This window comes from Canis aureus, chromosome Y, assembly GCF_053574225.1.
Source record: "Canis aureus isolate CA01 chromosome Y, VMU_Caureus_v.1.0, whole genome shotgun sequence".
In the NCBI taxonomy this organism is placed as follows: Eukaryota; Metazoa; Chordata; class Mammalia; order Carnivora; family Canidae; genus Canis; species Canis aureus.
In genome coordinates, this window is record NC_135650.1 from 111,084 (window position 1) to 120,141 (window position 9,058).

General features: G+C 47.6%; 1 long non-coding RNA gene across 1 annotated transcript; it reads left to right on the forward strand.

Moving 5' to 3' along the window:
• Positions 1–4,082: 4,082 nt before the first annotated feature.
• LOC144309419 (uncharacterized) lies at positions 4,083–4,878 on the forward strand. The gene is made up of 2 exons (XR_013375403.1): positions 4,083–4,362; positions 4,613–4,878. It is a non-coding gene; the product is annotated as an uncharacterized LOC144309419 (long non-coding RNA).
• Positions 4,879–9,058: the final 4,180 nt, after the last annotated feature.

The window sequence follows — 9,058 nt, forward strand, 5'->3', positions numbered from 1 at the left end:
CGATGAGAAAACGGAAGAAAACCTTCCTGGTTCCCATAGAGTTCAAGCCCTACAGCCTTGCCCGTACCAAGATCAGAGAATAAACTGTCCACTCTCTACGGCGTCCCTCCTCCCGAGGACGCCCCAGCTCCTTATGGAGCATGCACACGCACGTGCACACGCACGCAGAAAAGCGGGGTGAACCGAACCAGACCCTAGAGAACCCTGCAGCGAAGGTTGAGCACAGGACACCCCCACCCCCCCGCCAGCCACAGGAAACTCCGGCAGGCTACCACTGGACTGCTTAGGGGGCCTATACTTACTTGCAAGTGCTCGCTGACCTGGGACACGTGGAAGGGGAACCTGAGGCTCAGATGGCCCGAACCGGGTGAATGGGGTGCTTTGCTCATGCCTCAATGCTATGCTCTCCACGATTAGAGAAAGCTGGCAATGAGGCCAGCCCAGGGACCGGAACCTAACCTAGGAATCCCTCTGGTTCCATCAGTCATGTCCCGACTGTTGGTGAGTGAGGAACCAGTGCTCGGCTCACTCGGGGAGACAGACGCTCTGGTCTTCTTCGGGTTGGGTTGTTGCTGCGGCTTTGGGTATCTTTGCAGGAAACCGGCCTCTTCTCTTTCGAAATGGAAACCAAAGGATGGACGGGGTCCGGACCCGGTCACGCTCGCTGGCCACTGGAGTTGTTGTCAACCAGCCAGCGGGGAGATCGGAACATCGGGTCTTTCGTGACCTCTCCACAGATAGATAGGAGTGAGACCAAGGCTAGATACTTTGTTGGCGTCTCGTCTGTGTCTACGTGTCCCTGTGGGTTCTACGAGGGAGAGGTTTCCTCTACCTCCGGATGCTATATTGCTAACATCCCTTTGTAAAGGAACTGTAGCTTATGGGATCCCTGGGTGGCGCAGCGGTTTGGCGCCTGCCTTTGGCCCAGGGCGCGATCCTGGAGACCCGGGATCGAATCCCACGTCGGGCTCCCGGTGCATGGAGCCTGCTTCTCCTTCTGCCTATGTCTCTGCCTCTCTCTCTCTCTCTCTCTCTCTCTCTCTCTGTGACTATCATAAATAAATAAAAATTAAAAAAAAGAAAAAAAAAAAGGAACTGTAGGTTAGGAGTTCAAAGGCTGGCGCGGGTAAACATCATCGGAACAGGACAGCTCGGAGCGATAAGGACGAGTGCCAATATTTCACAAGTTCCCACGATCTGGGATGAAGTTCTGTTCGTTCGTTCCCGATCATGCGGGTCTGGGATCCTTTCCTGCATCCGTCTCCTTGCGGGGGGGGGGGGGGGGGGGGGGGGGGGACCTGCTTCTGCCCATGTCTCTGTCTCTGTCTCTCTCTCACACACAGGAATAAAGAAACAAAATAGTGTAAAAAAGGAAAGATGCTCGGTCTCCCACTCTCTCCCTCTCCCTCCTCCTCCTCCTCCCCCTTCCCCCCTTCACACAGTGCTCTCTCTCTGAAAGGAAGTTAATATATTACAATTTTGCAAAAGCCTGCCAATGGAATGGAGACTACTGGAGAACGAGAAGGAAAACAATTCCGTGTGTGACAAGTAGGAGATGTGTAGGAAACGTACAAGGCGTGAGAATACATGTTTTGGTGAGGGAAAAGAAAATAATTCTGTCCTGAAATGAGCCTGGCTATTTTTTTCTTTTTTAAGATTTTATTTACTTATTCAGAAGGAAGGGAGTGGAGGGAGGGAGGGAGGGAGGGAGGGAGGGAGGGAGAGAGGGAGGGAGGGAGGGAGAGAGGGAGGCAGAGAGAGGGAAAAGAAGGCTCCATGCAAGGAGCCCGCTATGGGACCCGATCCCGGGAGTCCGGGATCACGTCCTGAGCCAAAGGCAGAGGCTTAACCACTGAAACACCCAGGCGTCCCGGAAGCAGATTTTTTTGAAAAGGAATTGTAGGCATGGTCAGGACAGACTGAGATTGGGAGAAGTGAGCTTTACTAGTACACTGGTATAGCATTAAGACTCGGCTCTTGTCTCTGTTAAAATGAAGAGATTTCCTTGCGTTGGTAGTCTCATCATGGCAAGGGATTGTGAACAGAGAAGAGAAAAATATATTATTATTATTTTCTCTCTCCGGACCAGCCAGGTTTTTATATTCCTTTTTATCCGCGAATTACCTCCGTGAGAGAGTGAAAACTTCTCAATATTAAAGGAGCTACATTTTGGAGACAACTCTGTAAGCTCCTGTGGAATCTCCTAGGGCCACCCTGGCGAAACAGATACTGACATTGTTTTCAGTTTTGTAATGACCCGTGATCCTTTATAGGCCCGGGCCTTGAAAGCTTCTGAGATGTTGGTTGGTTGGTTGGTTGGTTGGTTGGTTGGATGGATGGATGGATGGTTTGTGTATCTGGCTGGTCGGCTGGCTGCCCGGCTGTTTGCTGGTTCCTTCATCCGGTCATGGATTTTCAGCGGATCCCAGAAAAGTCTAGCCCTAGGTTGAGTCTCTTGACTAACATAGGTCGTTTACCTGCTATGTGAAGGCACGTGAGAAGCAGCGTCAGACAAAGAATCATAAGCCCTCTTAGATTATATTGGTTGCGTGAATGCTGTGGGTGTTCCAAAAGCGACGTAAATTCGTTAAGTGGTAACGTGCCCTGGTACATTGTTAAAATGCCGTGTGTGACAAATCATAATCCGTTTTTCTTCTCGACTGCACTCTAGCCAACTCTCCTCGGGTCTTTAACCACGTTCACCGGTGACCGCCATGTCATGTACATGCCACGTTCTGACGCTCTTGCAAAAACAAACAAAACACACACACACACACACACACACACACACACACATTTATTTATTTATTTATTTATTTATTTATTTTTTATTTATCCCAGATTCCAGAAGAACCACGCAAAGGACTTTTGACACATCTCAGTTTCTGGTCACCCTGAGATCATCGAACAACAGTATGAATTGCCAGAACTAGTGAAATAGCTGCATTTACCCAGAACAAAACCAGGGACTTCTGGGTGCCTCAGCGGTGGAGCCTCTGCCTTGGGCTTAAGGCGTGACCCCGGAGTCCCGGGTTCGAGTCCCGCATCGGGCTCCCTGCATGGGGCCTGCTTCTCTCTCTCTCTCTCTCTCTCTCTCTCTCTCTCTCTCTCTCATACATAAATAAAATCTTAAACAAACAGAACTAAAAGGAACAACATGGAACTGAAAAGAGCGAAAGACAATGATGACCGGTTTCTTTGTTTTTGTTTTTTAAAGACTTTATTTAGTTATTCACGAGAGACACAATGAGAGAGAGGCAGAGACACAGGCAGAGGGAGAAGCAGGCTCTGCAGGGAGAGACCGATGAGGGACTCCAGGATCACACCCTGAGCCAAAGACAGCTGCTCCCACCGCTGAACCACCCAGGCGTCCTGATGACCCTTTTTTAAAGACTCTTGTTCAAATCACTGCTGATCCCCTCATGTTTGCTCTTCCAGTTTGAAGGAAACTTTGTCTGTAGAGATATCTATACCTTAGAGAAATTGGAGGAACGAGTGAGTTTGTAAACAAATTAAAATCCTTATCCTTGGGCAGCCCTGGTGACTCAGCGGTTTAGCGCTGCCTTCAGCCCAGGCCGTGATCCTGGAGACCCTGCATGGAGCCTGCTTCTCCCTCTGCCTGTGTCTCTGCCTCTCTCTCTCTCTCTCTCTCTCTCTCTCTCTGTGTGTGCGTTTGTGTCTCTCATGAATAAATACATAAAATCTAAAGAAAAAAAAATCTTTAAAATCCTTATCTTTTCTCCCTACCTGTGACCCGTCAGTGTTCAGAAACTCTCAGTGAGTTATCTTTTTTCTTTTCTTTTCTTTTCTTTTCTTTTCTTTTTTTCTTTTTCTCTCTTTCTCTCTCTTTTTCTAATGAGTTATCTTTCTTTTATGGCAATTGCCAATCACCTGCGTGAGGTCTGTTCCGTGGGAATATGTTCTCATTGTGACCGGCCACTGTTGGAAGAATCCCTTGTATCACCAAGACCTGGTGCAATGGCATCTGTTTTTCTTTTCTCTTCTCTTCCTCCGCCCCCCCCCCCCCCCCCCCCGCCCCGGTTTATTTTTCAGAGTGATCTCTACTCCCAACGTAGGGCTCGCACTCACGGCCTGGAGGTCAAGAGTCGTGCTCACTACTGACCGAGCGGGCCAGGGGCCCCTGGAATCGCATCCTAAGACTCAGATAGGATCAGACAGCCTGGAGACACTCAGATCCACTTCTCGGGAGCCACCCGAGCCCCTCGGAAACCGTGAGCCTGATACCTTCCTTCCAGAGGTCGCCGCGGCCTCACTGGGCGAGTCAAGAGTGCCACCTCCTGGCGGATGAAACCGAGAGTCAGCTGCTTAACCCCAGCGAGCCTCCCAGGTTGCCCCTACGAGGTGCTTGGAAATGCGGAGGTTCTTCCCTCTTGCCTTGCTTTTTTTTTTTTTTTCTTTTTTTTATTTATTTACTTATGATAGTCACACAGAGAGAGAGAGGCAGAGACACAGGCAGAGGGAGAAGCAGGCTCCATGCACCGGGAGCCTGATATGGGATTCGATCCCGGGTCTCCAGGATCGCGCCCTGGGCCAAAGGCAGGCGCCAAACGGCTGCGCCACCCAGGGATCCCCTCTTGCCTTGCTTTTGCAGGGCTGACGACAGTGACCACGTCTGTCTACCTGGCGAGGCAGAAACAATTCCAGGTTGCTGAACCCTGGTTTTCCACACTGCGGACGACAGGATATCACCCCCTCCCCCTCTTTCAACCTGACCCAGGAATTCCCTTACTCTGAGCCAAGGACAGGGTGGGGGGGTGGGGGTGGGGTCTTGTTGTTGTTGTTGTTTGTTTTTGTTTGTTTTGCTTTTCTTCCCCCCAGTTGTGGTAAAAAGAAAAATAGACGTCACCTAAAATGGAATGTTGTAGTCGTTTCTTTCTTTCTTTTTTTTAATATTTTATTTATTTATTCACGAGAGACACAGAGACAGAGACACAGGCAGAGGGAGAAGCAGACTCTATGCAGGGAGCCTGACGTGGGACTCGATCCTGGGTCTCCAGGATCAGGCCCTGGGCTGAAGGCAGACGCTAAACCGCTGAGCCACCCGGGGATCCCTGGACGCTCCACCGCTGAGCCACCCAGGCGCTCCATACATACTTAAGTTATTGAGAGTTTGTTCCTTCATTTTTCATCATCTCTAGACCCAACGTGGGGCTCAAACTCACAACCCTGACTGCAATCAAAAGTTGAGTGCTCTTCTGACGGAGCGGGCCTGCCGGGGCCTGGGGCCCGGGGCCCGGGCCGGGGGCCGGGAGCTTCTGCCCTTTCATGTTTTCAAGCTCAGAGTCACCTTTTGTCCGGGGAGGGCCCCACCCCCCAACCCCTCCGTGCGGAGGTGCCATCTGTCGGGCTGGTTCATGTTTGTCCATCTTCCTTACTCCTTTTAGTAGACAGAAGGTGGCTTGTGACACAGCCGGGGACTACTTCGAATGAGACTGAGGATTTCCCTTGGGAAGTGGGTGCGAGAGGGAGGACAGGTCGATGGGGAACCAGGAGACTGTTGGCCCGTCGCTTTAGAGGAAAGAGTGTCCTTGTTGGGCCCTCACCCAGTGTGGATGAGTCAGAACTGTCTCATGGCAGTGAGACAATAGCGGAATTTTCTTTTTGACCATTTGAAGAAAAAGGTTTTACTCCTCTCTGAAAGATAAAGTCCTGACAACTATGCAAAACACAAGAGTAAATCGGGTCACACCTGACCACTCAGTGTCAACCTAGAGGTAGACACAAAATTGACAACATGTTCGGTGAAGCCACTATTAACTGGAATTGTCCATTAACTATCTTCTGCACAGTTATCAGACTGGAAATCTGGGACAAACTGTTCATCATCAGGAACTTGTGCTTCAGCTAACCAAGCCTCTTGAAGTTGACTGAGATCCTGAAACAACTCTTCAGAATCATGGGCCAGATCTGTGTCCAAAAACTTTCTCTTTCTGTCAATCACAGGCCACCCTTGACATTCAAGACCTGCAGAGTCGCCGGAAGCATGAAATTGAATCTTTGTATACCAAACTGGGAAACGTTCCCCCTGCTGTCATTATCCCCCCAGCTGTCCCCCTTTCAAGGAGAAGAAGGCGACCCCCTAAAAGCAAAGGCAGCAAGTCTAGTCGCAGCAGTTCTTTGGGGAATAAAAGTCCCCAGCTTTCAGGTAACCTGTCTGGTCAGAGTGCTGCTTCAGTTTTGCATGCTCAGCAGACCCTCCACCCTCCTGGCAACATCCCTGAGACTGGACCAAATCAGCTGTTACAGCCCCTTAAGCCATCTCCCTCCAGTGACAACTTCTACTCAGCCTTTACCAAAGATGGTGCCATTTCAGTCCCAAGACTTTCTGCTCCTGGTCAAGGGACCAGCAGCAGAAACACTGTCGGGGGAACAGTGAACAGCCAAGCTGCCCCAGCTCAACCTCCTGCCATGACATCCAGCAGGAAGGGCACATTCAGAGATGACCTACACAAGTTGGTAGACAATTGGGCCCGAGATGCCATGAATCTCTCAGGCAGCAGAGGAAGCAAAGGACACATGAATTATGAGGGGCCTGGAATGGCAAGAAAGTTCTCCACACCTGGTCAGCTGTGCATCCCCATGACCTCAAATCTGGGTGGTTCTGCCCCCATCTCTGCAGCATCAGCTACCTCTCTAGGTCACTTCACCAAGTCTATGTGCCCCCCACAGCAGTACGGTTTTCCAGCTCCACCCTTTGGCAATTAGTAGAGTGGGACAGGTTGGCCTGGCACCACAGCCACTTGGCCAGTTCCAGCCTGTGGGAACTGCCTCCTCACAGAATTTCCACATCAGCAATTTGCAGAAATCCATCAGCAATGCCCCAGGTTCCAAACTGCGGACCACTTAGACCTAGAGACTTTAACTGAGTAGATTTGGGGGGAGGAGATGGAATGCTGAGGGGTGGGTGGGAGGAGGGGAATGGGAAAGTAGCCTATATACTAACTACTAGTGCTGCATTTAATTGGTTATTTCTTGCCAGAAAGGAATGTTTTTCCCCTAGTTCAAGCAGAACTCAAAGAAATCGACACCAGAAGAATTGTGGAACAGATTAACAAAACCAGGAGTTGGTTCTTTGAAACAATTAATAGGATAGATAAACCATTAGCCAGCCTGATGAAAAAGAAGAGAGAGAAGACTCAAATTAATAAAATCATGAATGAGAAAGAACAGATCACTACCAACACCAAGGAAATACAAATGATTTTAAAAGCATATTATAAACAACTATATGCCTATAAATTAGACAATCTAGAAGAAATGGACGCATTCCTGGAAAGCCACAAACTACAAAAACTGGAACAGGAAGACATAGAAAACCTGAACAGGCCAATAACCAGGGAGGAAATTGAAGCAGTCATCAAAAACCTCCCACTACACAAAAGTCCAGGGCCAGATGGCTTCCCTGGGGAATTCTATCAAACGTTTAAAGAAGAAACCATGCCTATTCTACTAAAGCTGTTTGGAAAGATAGAAAGAGATGGAGTACTTCCAAATTCGTTCTATTAGGCCAGCATCACCTTAATACAAAACAAGACAAAGACCCCTCCAAAAAGGAGAATTACAGACCAATATCTCTGATGAACATGGATGCAAAAATTCTCAACAAGATACGGCCAATAGGATCCAACAGTACATTAAGAAAATTATTCACCATGACAAAGTAGAATTTATTCCTGGGACACAAGGCTTGTTCAACACTCGTAAAATAATCAATGTGATTCATCATATCAGCAAGAGAAAAACCAAGAACCATATGATCCTCTCATTAGATGCAGAGAAAGCATTTGACAAAATACAGCATCCATTCCTGATCAAAACTCTTCAGAGTGTAGGGATAGAGGGAACATTCCTCAACATCTTAAAAGCCATCTACATAAAGCCCACAGCAAATATAATTCTCAATGGGGAAGCACTGGGAGCCTTTCCCCTAAGATCAGGAACAAAACAGAGATGTCCATTGTCACCACTGCTATTCAACATAGTACTAGAAGTCGTAGCCTCAACAATCAGACAACAAAAAGACATTAAAGGCATTCAAAGTGGCAAAGTAGACGTCAAACTCTCCCTCTTTGCCGATGACATCATACTCTATATAGAAAACCCAAAAGACTCCACCCCAAGATTGCTAGAACTCATACAGCAATTTGGCAGCATGGCAGGATACAAAATCAATGCCCAGAAGTCAGTGGCATATCTATATACTAACAATGAGACTGAAGAAAGAGAAATTAAGGAGTCAATCCCATTTACAATTGCACCCAAAAGCATAAGATACCTAGGAATACACCTAACCAAAGAGGTAAAGGAACTATATCCTAAAAACTATAGAACGCTTCTGAAAGAAATTGAGGAAGACACAAAGAGATGGAAAAATATTCCATGCTCATGGATTGGCAGAATTAATATTGTGAAAATGTCAATGATACCCAGGGCAATTTACACGTTTAATGAAGTCCCTATCAAAATACCATGGACTTTCTTCAGAGAGTTAGAACAAATTATTTTAAGATTTGTGTGGAATCAGAAAAGACCCCGAATAGCCAGGGGAATTTTAAAAAAGAAAACCAGAGCTGGGGTCATCACAATGCCAGATTTCAGGTTGTATTACAAAGCTGTGGTCATCAAGACAGTGTGGTACTGGCACAAAAACGACACATAGATCAGAATAGAGAACCCAAAAGTCTACCCTGAACGTTATGGTCAACTAATATTCGATAAAGGAGGAAAGAGTATCCATTGGAAGAAAGACAGTCTCTTCAATAAATGGTGCTGGGAAAATTGGACATCCACACGCAGAAGAATGAAACTAGACCACTCTCTTTCACCATTCACAAAGATAAACTCAAAATGGATGAAAGATCTAAATGTGAGACAAGATTCCATCAAAATCCTAGAGGAGAACACAGGCAACACCCTTTTTGAACTCAGCCAGAGTAAGTTCTTACAAGATGCTCCACGAGGGCAGAAGAAAGAAAAGCAAAAATGAACTATTGGAACTTCATCAAGATAAGAAGCTTTTGCACAGCACAGGATTCAG